Source organism: Lactuca serriola, chromosome 3 (genome assembly GCF_051521515.1).
Source record: "Lactuca serriola cultivar US96UC23 chromosome 3, Lser_US96UC23_V15, whole genome shotgun sequence".
Classification (NCBI taxonomy): Eukaryota; Viridiplantae; Streptophyta; class Magnoliopsida; order Asterales; family Asteraceae; genus Lactuca; species Lactuca serriola.
The window spans coordinates 112862076-112875831 of record NC_136410.1 but is presented as its reverse complement, the minus strand read 5'-3'; the positions used below and the strand labels follow the sequence as shown (position 1 = coordinate 112875831).

General features: G+C 35.5%; 1 long non-coding RNA gene across 2 annotated transcripts; it reads left to right on the top strand.

The window, feature by feature from the left end:
* The first annotated feature begins 2631 nt into the window (after positions 1-2631).
* LOC145093060 (uncharacterized) lies at positions 2632-4098 on the top strand. 2 transcript variants are annotated; one of them, XR_013702759.1, is made up of 3 exons: positions 2632-2931; positions 3210-3644; positions 3726-4098. It is a non-coding gene; the product is annotated as an uncharacterized LOC145093060 (long non-coding RNA). The 2 variants fall into 2 exon arrangements; XR_013702760.1 differs by having other exon boundaries at positions 2632-3116.
* The last annotated feature ends 9658 nt before the right edge of the window (positions 4099-13756 follow it).

Below are 13756 nucleotides of genomic sequence, written 5' to 3'. Positions count from 1 at the left end.
TTACTCAACCAATGTTTAAAATTCCATGTAGAAGTACAAGTACAACTGGTACCTACCAATTGTTTCAAGAAGAAAAAGAAAAACTTCGAAGTTTTATTAAAAAAACATTGGTAGGATTTGACCAGTGATACTTGGACTTCTACACAACAATCAAGTTATATGTGTCTCACCGCCTACTTTGGAGACAATGAATGGAAATTGAAAAAAAAAATATTGAGTTTTTTGTCATTAAGAGAGTCATCGTGGGGTTGATATTAGATTAGTGGTTGAGAAATGTTTAATAGACTGGGAAATAAAAAATGTTTTCACAATTTCCGTTGACAACGCAAGTGCTAATGACGTGGCTTGTTAATCCGGGTACAACGAAACACTTGGTAAGAGATGTTCCAACAAGATGGAACTCTATTTCTCGTATGTTGAATATTGCTCAAGCTTATGAAAAAAAAACTTTTGAGAGATACGATCTAAAGGAATATGAGTTTCGTTCCGACATTGAAAATGCGGGTTTATCGACTCCTTCACCGAGCGATTAGCAACATGTTAGGCATTTGTGTCATTTTTTAAAACCATTTTGTGATGTTACTAAAAGGATTTTTGGGACACTATATGTGACATCAAACACGTGCATTGAAGATATTTATTCCATTCTTACACTCTTGGATGATGCTATTTCCGATGCTAGCCTTTGTGATATTGCATTAGCAATGAGAGTAAAGTTTGATAACTATTTTGGCGACATAGAAAAAATGAATTTGTTGCTCTACTTTGCTTTGATTCTTGACCCGAGGAACAAAGTAAAGTGTTTGGTTATACTACTTGAGGATCGTTATGGAAAAGAAAAGATGGAGGAGAAAAAGAAATATGTTATGGATTCTATGTATGAATTATATAATGATTACATTAGAATTTATTCTCCAAGTACTACTTCTAGTACCGCCGGGTCTAGTAATTCATCGTCGATGTTAGGGAAACGCCAAAATCCGGGTGCTACGACACCAAAACCACCATTGAGAAATAAACTAAGAGAAAAGATGAAAACAAACATTGTTGAATCAATTTGCGAGTTAGAAAAGTATTTGAAAGAAAGTGCTGAAGAAGATTCGCCAATGTTTAACATTTAGGGTGGTGGAAAGTGAATAGTCAAAGATTGTCGATTCTATCCTTGATGGCTAAAGATTTGTTTGCCATTCCCGTCTCAACTGTGGCTTCAGAATCTGCTTTAGCACTAGCGGGAGGGTTTTGGATCCGTATATGAGTTCTTTGACTCATAAGATTGTTGAAAGTATAATTTGAACCCAAGATTGGCTTCGGGGTGGTATAAGTGACAACATCGATTTTGAAACAAGATTGGGAAAACCTACAAGAAATTGATAAAGATAGTTGTTTATCTTTAATAATTTTTTAATATTTTGACATGTTATGTTTTGTCCTTTTTAATGCTTATACTATTGTACAGGATTGGGAGAAGTTGGTATGTCTAATTAGAGCTCGGATTGGATATGGAAATTAATATGACAACGTGAAGATGCAAGAATTTTTTTTTGTTATGTTTAGACTTTTATGTTTTGAGTTGGGTTATGACTTATGCATTTTACTCTTTTTGTTATGTTTAGACTTTTATGTTTGGAATTGGGTTATGACTTATGAATTTTACTCTTTTGTTATGTTTAAACTTTTATTGTTTAGTTGGGTTGTGTTTAGACTTTTTTTTTGTTGTGTTTAGACTGTAATTATTTAGACTTTTTTTTTTTTTTTTTTTTTTTTGTGTTAGACCTATTATTCCATGCTAATCATATTCATGACTTTTTCTTTTCTTTTCTTATCAAAATTTGGAATGGAGTTTAAAAAGTACATATCATATTATAATGATTTGTATTGTTATTATATATGTACTTGTTAATTGTATGGAGTATTTTCCTAATCAGTTCTTTATTAAACCAACAAACATGTAAAAAAAAATTATCAATAAGTGTCACTTAATAAATTTTCGGGTATAACCGAAAATTACCCGACCCGACCACAAACCCGAATACCTGAAACCCGAAAACTCGAATTACAATATAGATCGGGTATCGGGTATTATTTTCTTAAGAAAATACCCGTTCTACCCGAAACCCGAAAATTTTACCCGTTCGATACCCCAAACTTAGGGCGTGTTTGGCACGGAGCTTTTGGAAGCGTTTGGGAGCTTCTGACTTTTAGCTTTTGACAAAACGCTCTAGTTTAAACAAAAAGTTTCGTTTGGCAGTATGAACATTTAGCTTTTAGTTTTAACAAAACGCTCCGATTCTAAAAGCTACTTCATGTAGCTTTTAACAAAATGCTCCGGAGCTTTTGAAATCAATTTCCATAATTACCCTTAAAAATATATTTATATATATTTTTTATTTTTAATCAATTGTCCTTTTATGTAATTTTATATATTTCAAAAGTTTTCAGCTACTTTTGCCAAACATTCATATAACAAATAAAAGCTACAGCTTCCCGCTACCAGCTATCCGCTACCAGCTAACCGCTACACGCTTCCGGCTAACAGCTACTTTTGCCAAACACGCCTTTAATGTATAGGTCCATTTTAATTTTAATATAAAAGTTCTAGACCAATTGCACAGATTAGCCAAACCTAATGGACCATTCGTGTAATTTTACTCTAAGCTCAAAGAAATCGTGCCCCAATTGGCCAACTCCATCACTCGTCGGCATACAACCTAGAACAGACTCCATATCCGGCCACCCAACGCCGACCTCTCCGGCCACACCGGACGACTCCATCTCTACGCCTAAGAAATACGATTATCTAAACCGCCATCGCCTCTTTGTCTCCAATGCACCATCACGCCGTCACCACCGCCCGTTGCTCCACTGCGTAGTCTCCCTACGCCGCCGCCCCCGTGACTCACTACTCCGCCCCATCATTGTCGTTCGAATCTGGTATCCCGCTTGCCTCATCTTCCTCCTCAACTTGTTCCTTCTATTTGATTAAAGTATTCAATACAACAATTTTTAATGGCAAAAGTTGCAAAATATGGGTTCTTTTGTATATTCTTATGAAGGGCAGGGTTAAAAGTTTTCTCTTTCGTCGATTTCTTTACCTGCAATATAATGATATGATTAGGGTAAAATTGAAGTTACTTCTGTTTTATTTATTTATTATTTTTTTCCATGTTTCTTGATTTCATTGATTGTAAATTCCATGTTTCCTAATGAAGCCAAGAATGAAGTTTTTCAAATCCTTAAAACCTAATTTCAAAATCAATCACTTCTCATCATCGCAAAAACCCCAACTTGACAATGTTGGTCCAATGGCTTCTCTCCTCAAAACCCGATCCGTTATCCGGTTCAAAGGCCCCGACACAATCAAGTTCTTACAAGGCCTATTGACGAACGATGTCCGCAGGTTTACTGAGTCGACTCGTGACTATGCCCCTAACCTCTCGACCCGGTCTCTATACACCGCGATGTTGACACTTGACACCACAAGGGAGGTTTTTGTACGATATGTTTCTCTACAACCCGCCCAGACCCGATGAAAAGCTTGGCCCGAGTGGGTCCGGGTCGAGACCTGGACCCGAACCGGATGAGGTGGAGCTTTTTGCTGATATTGATTGTTCTGTGTTGGACGAGCTTCTGGAGACCCTAAAGAAGTAAGTTGCTTGTTTTGTGTTTCAAAGATAGAACAAAAGCAAATCCATTTCAATCAAATTCAATTGGTTTGTTTGTGGTAGATATCGATTAAGGTCAAAGGTTGATATTGAAAATGTGGGAGAATCCTTCTCTTATTGGCAACTTTATGGTGTCGATCTCCATGAGAGACAAGGAAATAGCATCGGGTGGAAATGGCATAAAGATCCCCGATTGGATTGTTTAGGCTTCCGAGGAATCTTTCCCTCAAATACAACACGTAAGTTCTCTTCTCCCAACAATGGTTTTTTATAGAAAAAATTGTAAATTTGGTCCTTTTACTTTGTCACATTTTGAGATTTTGGTCCTAGCTGTTTTGAAGTTCTTGGCCTATGTAACACCCTTTCTCAAAGCTTTTATTATGAGTTGTGTTGTATGTATACTTTTGAGTATAAGTAAAAGTAAACATAAAGCCAACACTTGGAGGGTTTTAGCCGTTATCTTAACTATTATATAAAGCATATTGATATAACACTTGCCATTGTCGAACTCTACCATGCTTGATGATCGTCACTGCATGTTAACAATAAGCGAATTTACCAATCACATATGAAAGTTCATCTGGATGTTCAGCGCATAGAGTACAACGAATACGTTAAAGTCTGGATGACAAACAACCGTTAACATTAGTTAGTATCTAATTATACATCCTAAACAAGTACATATAATAGTTTATCTAATTGTGTATTACCTCAAATCCTATAATTCAAACGATTAGTAGATTAAACATCCTTTGTAGTCAGCATCGAATCAGTATACCCTCTTACAACACTAGTGACATCTACAAACTACAAAACTATACACCATGTATATTAGAAATCAAGGAATAGAACACAAAACGAAAAGAGGATGTGTGTTCTCGATAACGATGACTACTTACCAATTGCACACTCCCCCAACATCATCGAAAATGATATCTGCAAACTTCGAAAAACAAAAGGAACTCAAAGTACGTATGAATCCATTCGCCATGGCTTTCATGGATGTGTTTTTATGAAAATTTATTTTAAATTTGTGGCTTACCATTTTTCAAATTACAAGTTTATCACCAACAAAGAAATTTGAAATTTGCTTACACAACTTCTTCCTTCAACAATCCATCAAACTTCCTAATTACACTCATTTTGAGAATAGTAGATATATTTTTCCCTAATATTATCATATTAACAAACGAAGGATAAAAAACTAAATCAATACAAACAAAAACGATAAAACTTAGATATAACATGTTGCTACCTACATGTTGCTTCCGTAAACGAACAACACATCCCTTGAACTTCTAGGTGTGAGACCTAACTAATCAAATGATATGGTGAACCCATGTCTTCAACGATGATGTCTACAACTGATAGACCACATGTATCATTTATTAAGACACCATAAACAAAGTTACATATATACAAAATTAATAAGGTGTTAGCTAAACAACCCAACTGGTTACAGATAAGGGGCACAATCAATTGGATAACAGTCATACGACAACAATCGCCAATCAAAAGATCAAAAGTTCTTATTGTAGCTAAATCGTAACCGCAACCAACAGAGAGTAACCCACAATTGAATGCAACACCGGAAAACGAAGGCTTTCCAACGACGAACATTCGATAACAAAGCCCAATAAGGTATTCCACATGGCATACACACATTCTTCTTGTGACATATCAACAAAAAATCTTGATATAGCTTAAAATGGTTTATATTATTCTTTACAAAGTGTTATGTATCAAGGAAACCATAATGTGTAAAGATATGCCACTTTTTGCAATATGTACATTTTCATGTTTTAAGCTATACATAGATTATAAAGAATGTTGGCGAACGTAGTGATATATCCATATAATCAATCAAACGGTTAGCTTACATTGATTTTAGAAGAAAAAATAAATTATATCTTACATTGTTTTTAGAAAAAAAATATATATATTATATGACGAAAAGCCTAACGTTCCACAATATGTCATTTTCCTTTTTATTAAGGTATTAGTGAATTACTTACAATATGGTGAATGTAGTAATATATCTCATAACCAAGATATTAGTTTATATTCTTTTTTACCAATACAATGTGTCGTGAAAACTAGCTACTAGTGTCTTTCTTACAACGTGTCGTGAAAACTGAAAACTATTAGTGTACATGGTGCTTAGTATATAAACCGTTAAAAAAAGCTGCAGCTCTATTCAACGTTATCTTCGGCAAATATATGCTATTGACATGTGAGGATGGTGGGCCTAACAAATTAGACAAATGATAGAAATTTGATGACAATTACTTGTAATGAAATCTATGACAACAATGTACAAAAATAAATTAAAATATTAGTGAAACTTATGTTTAACACTAATTTGTACGAAATTAGATGTTTGTTTTTCAAGATACCACTAGAAGCGGTTCTTTTATACCATCTATACCTAGCAAATTTGGAACTATACCTTGAATGTAGTAGTAAAACACGAGAAAGAAGTAGAGGATGAGAGGTTTTAGTAGCATTTGGTATTTATACTTTCAAAACCTGTAACCATCGAAAAGTTGACCTCAATTTTGTAACAAACATAGTTAAACACAATCATTAATCACAAAATTAATGATATATTTTAATGTATGTTTGTAATTGGAAGTAATTTTTTAGTTACGATCATTAATCACAAAATTAATCATGCTTGAATACAAGTTAAGCAAGTTAAGCAAATCCAAGCCATTTTGGTTCATATTTGCACCACATGTGCAAGAGATAGTCTTGATGCTATTAGTCTTACAAGGATAAGGATCCATTTGACTTATATGTTTGATTTGTTTTTCCTCATCCCAACTATATAAGATTGCTTAAACCCATTCACCCTCTTTATCCAATTCTTGGAACTACATCATTTTATAGATTAATTTCTTATTTACTTAATTCTCTTTCAGGACATATAGTGTACCAAAATGAAGTTGAAAAGAAAACAAATGAATGACCGATGATTTATTTCCATAATGAATTAGGTTTTGAATTTATGTTCAAAACGGGAAAACCCCATTTTTGGAAAATTCATAAACTCATTTTTTCCAACTTAGCAATTAATTAAAGGTTAAAGAAGACTAATCTTAGTGCTTGTTAGTATTAAGACTTATAAGGACTAAGATAAATATTCTAGATCCAATCCATATAAACTTATTATATGCAAATGTACACCATTTAAAGAAGAAAAAACTTACATGAATATGTATATTTTCGTTTTTAGTCATTACCCGAGTTGAGGACGTTCCTCAATTATTGGGTGTTTTCTTTTTTTTTTTTTTTTTTTTTTTTTTTTTTTTTTTTTGTGACTTAGATATGGTAGACCATTTTTGTTGACGTCTTGGTACTTGGTAGTGCCACCAAATTTAACAGTATAGTCCCGCAAAATGTGTGATTATATTTGGTAACATGGTTAGTTGTTGGTTATTTTTGGTAAATAATTAAAAAAGCTAACAACTTTTGTTATTTTCTCAAATGTTAATTTGATGGTATGTATTAATTTTTCAACAATTATCAATTATTTATGTTATAAAATTATTTAAAACTTCATTATATCCAATTAACCTTTTATTAATATCCACGACTAAAAACTAGAAAATTATGATATTATGTATTTTTTTTTCTTGTTTGGAATAAAATTATTTAAATATTTATGCACACCTTTTATTTTGACTGTATACACAAAGGTCAACCCTAATTAAACTTATTGGTAGTTGTTGGTAGGAATGTGGTTGATCAAATTAACGACCCATACATATGCACACTTGAGTAAAGAAACAAAAAGTTATATGTATATATTGATGGTTGGTGATATGTTATCTTTCACTTAATAAATAAAACCCAAGGCTTTATGCCATGAAAAAAAAATCAATTTCGTGCAAGAAAGGACAAAAATAAAATTTTCCTTAAGTGATAATCAACAAAACCGAGAAAGTTTTGGGCAAGTATTGTTATTTTATAGGTAAATTGGAAAATATTCAAGGATGTTTTATAAAAATTTGATTTTGACACTATTATTTTTTTATGTCAATTTAGTAGCTACGTTTTTTTTTTTTTTTTTTTTTTTTTTTTTTTTTTTTTAAATACAATATGGTCCACTTGACCGCAACCCGATTGCCCGTTGACGTAACAATGTTGAAATGTCAATTTTTGGTAACGTGACATGACATGCCCGATTATAAGAAGGGGCAAACAGGGCATGTGCGGAGGACCCATTTTTTTAAGAGGCCCAAATTTTTATACTATATTCAGTAATCGGCAATCGAACCCAAATGCAAAGGAATGAATGATAGTCCAAAGTCCAAACCAACACTTTTAATCGGCTAGTCATATACTCGTAGTCCAAACACAAAGGGCAAAAACATAACGTAGATCGGCATAAGTGATCATTCAAGCGGAGGAGATCAATCAATTACAAAAAATCATTACTGGCTCTTGCAGGCTGTAGTCCCACAATTGCTAATTAGGTAATCGATAATTCATATATTTGCATTAGTATGATTCAGAAATTGAATATTGAATAATGAATACTTCCACTTATCATATTTCTAGTTTTCTTTTTGTTACACATGCAAAGGACCAGGATCCTACATTATTTCAAGGTTGGCGCTCTTTAAGGCCTATACATACATATGTTTGCTTTTTTGGAGGTCATATGTCTTTTTCCATCTCTCTCTCTCTCTCTCTCTGTGTGTGACAACCCGAAATTTCTTTCTTGTACAAGAGACCAATTGAATCCAAGTTAGACTCATTTTGTTAGCTTTTAACACTATTTGGGGTCTAATGGAGTGTTCTAAACCTAGTACAAATAAGGTAGGAACCTAGAAACGGGATAACACAATCCATATCAAGAAAAATCGGGCCAAACACTCCAAAACATGGAGTGTGCGGCCGCATACTTGAGTGTACGACCACACACAAGTGTGTGCGGCCGCACACCCATCCCAACCACACACTCTCACCTATATATACCACACTTAGTCATTTTGAACACTTTTCCCACTCTTTCAAAGCTAGAACTCGAAATCCTCTCAAGTATCATCCCACTTTTCACTCCAATCTTTAAGCAAGTAAGTGATTCATCCCTTGATTAACTATTACATGACCTTAACTAGCCTTCTTCCCCACTTTGAGCCATGAAAACACGTTTTTGGTGTTAAATCTTCAAGAACACCAAGAACACATACTAAGTTTTGGACTATAATCACCCTTTTCAAGCCCCTATAACATGTATATACTTGTTATACCCGGATATATGTTAAGAACACTTGATGATATGCTTGAAAAACTTGAGTTCATCATCTTCATGAAGGGTGTGCGGCCGCACACCTTCATAGTGGCCGCACACACCTTTTTAAGTCCCAAAATGGCGGTAAACTCCATTTAAAACTAGAACATGAAGTGAGAAATCTTCCTAGATGAGTCGTAAGGCCTTAGATTTTGTTATGGCACACTTCATGGGGAGTGTTTGGCCGCGCACACATCCTGGCCGCACACCTTGGCCGCACACACACCAATATGGTGTATTTCGACCATACACTCCCTTGTATAACCATACACCCCTTATACACAATCATGTAGGGTTGTGACACTTCAAGATAAGTGTTTACTAGCCCTAAGGTGGTCCCAATTCTATAATTAGTTGTTTCAAACACTAATTGTATACATACATATGTCATTTTATGGTTAATAGGATCCGTTTGTGCTCAAGTCCTCAATTGACACTCAACCTTCTAAACTGATCCTACCGCCGCATCACTCACTAACAGGTGAGTTCATACCCCTTAATTAACCTTTGAAATGTCTGTAAATGCTTTTAAATGCTTTTATGGGGGGGGGGGGGGATTCAAGTGGAACCATGTTAGTTATTAGTTCAATCACATGTGATTAATAAATAGCATACTAATGGATTTTCAATACTTTAAACTGTTTTTACCAACAAATGACCTCAAACTGCTTATCAAACTATTTTACATGTCAAACTCTTTATCAAATTCACTTTTGTATACTAAACCTTTCATTTACAGTTTTCAATCTTATATATTGTTAAAACCATGTCTACTACGTATATAGTTATATAAATAAGGTTTGAAGGACTTAGGAGAGATAACCCACCTTACTTCCTGTCCTTGTTTGGTTGTCGACCTAAAGTACCCGGTTGTTTGTCCGAGTGTCGTTGTATCCTTAGTTATATATTATGTATATATGTATAGATATAAAGACTTTTATCTCAATTCAGTACATTCAGTCATACAAACAAGTCTACTAATAAACTATAATAGGTATATTTTAGGGTTATACTACTTACTACTTCTATTCCAATGAAGCATTCAAGAGTCAGTTCATTCATGAGTCATTACTTACTACTATGAGAACATATAAAACGATACTATGATGAGAAATAATACATTCATTACACAAGTACATACATTACATATACAAGTATACTATAACTTAAATCTGATCCACTGTATCGGAGCATGCCTTCATTGTCGTGGCCCAAGTTATAACCAGAATCTCCTGGAGGGAGAGCGTGAGTTTGCGTATAGATCTATACTGGATTGACAATCCTACACCTTGCTGCTAGCTACAACGTGACCTGCACAAATGTCATACCTTTTGACGACTTACATTTTCGTGTCTCATAGTCGATAGTATGGTACAATTAATCACATAATACCTTGATATAAATCCGGTTTAAGGTAGTTAGTACAACAGTAGTTCCTATAATACAACACTACAGTACTACATTATTTACCCGTTTACATTTATTTGGTGATCACTTCACTTAAACATTAATGTACAAACTATATTTTGATAATGATAGTTACACTTGGGAAAATTACACACTTTTACAAGAAACAAGCATACAAAACAGTTGTGCCTTGGTAGAAGGCTGTTTTTAGTAGAAAATATAGGATAAATTGTAAGAGTTACAAACTTTTACAAACACTTACAAACATATTCATACTTTTACTACAAACGTTTACAAATACGTACTTCAAACACTGTTTCAAACATTTTGATACAAACATAGATACTAAATACTTACGAACTCACCAGCTTTAATGCTGATAAACTCTTTCAAAATAACTTGTATTCTCAGGTCATCAGTAGACAGGTACCGAGGCCAGCTTTTGAGAAGATGGAGCGCATACAAGACTCATCTTATATTTTGATTCATATTTTGGTGTCTTATATACTATAGAGCACACTTGAATTAAAAATATATATTTAATGAAATGGATGATGTTGTTTACTTGTTTACTATTATACTGTGTTGTGATACTGTACATGACGTCCTCCGCCTCATAACGTTTCCGCCATTCTTGGTTTTGGGGTGTGACAGATTGGTATCAGAGCATTGTTTATAGTGAATTGAGTATATCAACCCATAAAAGATATACTAACTATAAACCCAATGGGATTAAAACTCTGACCAAGAGTCTATAATTTTAAATAATAAAATATTTAACTAAGTATACAAGCCTGCATTCATACTAAAATCGGTGTCATAATGACAAATAAAAAAGTATTACGAGTGTTGAATATCACAAGTAAGCTCGGGGATGTATGGTTAGTCCTAGGAGTGGCATAGCCTAATCAACTATGCTGGTCCGAGGAGTGATTAGCATATGCCCAAGAATGGTTGTGATATGGCAACAAGTTTAAAAACTTACCAATACTACTACAATGAAAACACTAGAACAGAAAATAAAGTCTAAAATACTATAGGAGTATTTTGTGTTACTATAATTACATATCTGAGAACTAAAAAGGTCTCTATCAAGTAGGTCAATAGTCGTTAAGTGGATACACTAAGGTTATACGAGATTTAGGTGTTATAGACTCAGAATCTATGACCTTTGCTTTACTTCCCGTCCTTGTTTGGTTGTGGATTTGGAGTTAGGGCTACTTATTCGAAGGTCTATCCTGCTCTGATTTCATATAACTGGTATACACTACACAAGTATTGACATAACTGATTAAGATCATCTTATAATTATCCTAAGTAGTACGTCTATTTATATAAGATTCTTATACCCCTTTTCTCGTTTAGATATCATGGCTGGATTCCATCATCATGGCGACCCGTACTTCCCACCCCACGACAATGCCGGATGGCTTGAAGAAGAGCCCAAAGATGAGCATCCAATCCCTTTGGATGATCATCTTGCAGAAGGCTTCTCGAATGGTTCTGACTCCGAGCCTGAAGTCAAAAACCTACCCCGAGAGGGTCAAGCCCCAAATCTCAACCCCCGACCCGCGTTTCAAGGTCCCACACCCTTGTGAGCAACAAAGTTGAATCGCTGGAGCAATGAACAAGGTCAACCTTTACCCTACAACGGGGACCAGAGCTTTTACAACATAAACGAGGGTGGCTCAGCTAACCGAGTCCTACCTATCATGGTCCGTAGGATTGCTTGGAATGTCGAGCAAGGTCGAGCAGCCATTGGCCAAATCATGGAAATTTATGCCAACTCTGGTGTCAACATAGTCCGCATCCGCCGCCTTGAAGAAGATATGAAAAGGACCAGGAGAACCAATGAGACTCTGCAGCGACAGCTGGCTGCCTCCCGAGCTGAAGTCATAGAACTTCGAGTTTGCCAGAGGGCTCATGAGCGACACCTTCAAGAAGTGGTTCGTCAAGTGGCACATCTTAGGGTTCGCCCGAGGAATTCCCATCGCCGTTAGAAGATGGCTAGCACATCTTTTCTTTTGATTCAAGGAATGGCCTTTCCTAACTATGCTCTATGAAGCTTTTGTCTGTAAAATATACCTACTTTCCAAGTACTCTAACTAGAAATCTAAGAACTGTCAACCTTTTCCCTTATGGTATGATGTAAGACCTACTGTTAGGTCATTTTGTCGAACTTGTTACATCAATAATACCAGTAATATTGACAGTTATCTAACCTATTAGAGAAATCTATACTCTTGTATTTCCTCTACTTTTCTCCTGTACTGTTATTTCAAAATATACACTCATTCAACTGTTTGACTATGGCGATTTAGCCCATGGATCACTCTCACCATGCTTAAAATTGATTCTAACCACCATGTACATATTTACTTTAAACTAATAGTTGAAGGATGCCTCCTTGCAAATCAACTAGGCATAATCCTTAAACTACTCCACCACCACCTCCTCCATAATTCGATGTAGCAGCTCCGAATGCTGCAGTGGCTGCGGCTGTGGCTCAATATCACTCCACTGATGCCAGCATAGGTGGAACCCCTATTAACTCTACTCAAGGTGAACTCCTTGTGCGCTCGAGAGAGTGCTCCTACAAGGACTTCACTATCTGTAAGCCAAAACGCTTCAAGGGACTGGCGGAGTCATTGCCCTCTCGCAATGGTTCGATAAGACGAAGTCAGTCTTCAAGATTTGCTCCTGCCCTGCCTAAGTAAGGTCAAGTTTGTCGCTTGCACCTTTGAGGAGAAAGCCCTGACCTGGTGGAACAGTCATGTCAAGTCACTCACTCTTGTAGTGGCAAACGACATGGGCTGGGAAACTATGAAAGACCTCATGATTGAGGAGTACTGCCCGAAGGGCGAGATCCAGAAGTTGGAATAGGAGCTATGGAGCCTAACCATGAGGGGCTCCAACATAGTCGCGTATACCGCCAGATTCAGTGAACTGGTGGCCCACTGTCCCAACATGATTCCCACGGAGGGAAAGAAGATAGAGAGGTATATCTGGGGGCTATTGCCTCCGGTTTAGAGGAATGTTTTAGCGTCAAACCCCACTACCTTCGATAGTGCCAAGCGACTAGCGCAGTGACTCATCGATCATGGAGTCCAATCCTATGACAACCCGATATTTCGACTCTATGTAATGACCAAAAAAGTCAAGTATTGTAACCACTTTTGAAATAACGAAATTAACTTCGAAAATAAAATGTACAAAAGTCTCTATTGGGTTACCTACTATGCTAGATATTGTGTCAAGTTTTACAAAAATACTAAGAACACTAAAATCCGAGTTATGACGAAGAAGTTATGACCATTCTAAGATTTCCGACAAAACCGACAACACCGATTAAACGAAAAACGCGAAGTTTCAATACAATAGTTTT